Raw genomic sequence first — 957 nt, 5'->3', positions numbered from 1 at the left:
CTATCTGTTGATTTAGCAATCTGTCTATCTAATCATCTGCCTATCCATGCCATTTTACTCACATTTTGCATACCTTTAATTTCACCTTTGAGAGTCCATTTCCAAAATGCATCTTGCCAGTCCACAAGCTATTATTTCCACCACTAAAAATTCATTTTTGAGATCGTGTGCTAATTAGCAAAGCATAACAGCTTCCTGATTAGGGCTTATACTGACAACCCCCAGGCCTTGTATCCTGCATAGTAAATTAATTGATCACTTGAGCACATGGGTTTTTAATTACAGCAATAGACTGCCCCTGGAGCTGCAGCTTAAACTAACTTGCACATATGTGACACAATAACTCTGATGGGATACTTTAGAGTAGGACACAAACAGTGCAGCACTGACTTTTAGTCAATATGTTCTTAGATCTAAAGTTGGATGACAAATTGCTGCTTAGCTCTTAGGCTAATTTAAGTATATTCCAGACATACAGTGAAGGAGGCTTTGCTTGATTTGAGCTGATATCTTATTTTTTGTCTATAGTTTGGTTGTCTGAGATGCTAAAACATCAGAATTATAGAAAAACTTGTAATTTTCCACTGATGGTAGTATTTGGGCTCATTCTATCTACATATGTACATACAATTTTATTTATGAGGATTACATCTCCCTGAGCTCTACAATCATTCCTTTTCCCCATTTCTTGCCTACATATTCTCTGGGAGTTTTAGTCTAGTTTTTTTATAGAAAGGGATAGACTGATTGAGGGTGAGGGCAACTAGTACTCAGATTTCTGCACTCTGGCTAGAGAGAGGTTAAGTTCGCGAACTTTGTTTTTGATGTCAGAGGGATTATTCATTATGAATTTGTACCAACAAACAGTTAATCAAGTTTCCTACTGGGAAGTACTGAAAAGGCTGTGTGATAAAGTTAGATGACCTGAACTTTTCGCCAATGATACATGGCTCTTGC

This window comes from Hipposideros armiger, unplaced genomic scaffold (genome assembly GCF_001890085.2).
Source record: "Hipposideros armiger isolate ML-2016 unplaced genomic scaffold, ASM189008v1 scaffold_948, whole genome shotgun sequence".
Taxonomy (NCBI): Eukaryota; Metazoa; Chordata; class Mammalia; order Chiroptera; family Hipposideridae; genus Hipposideros; species Hipposideros armiger.
Note: the sequence above shows the minus strand (reverse complement) of the source record.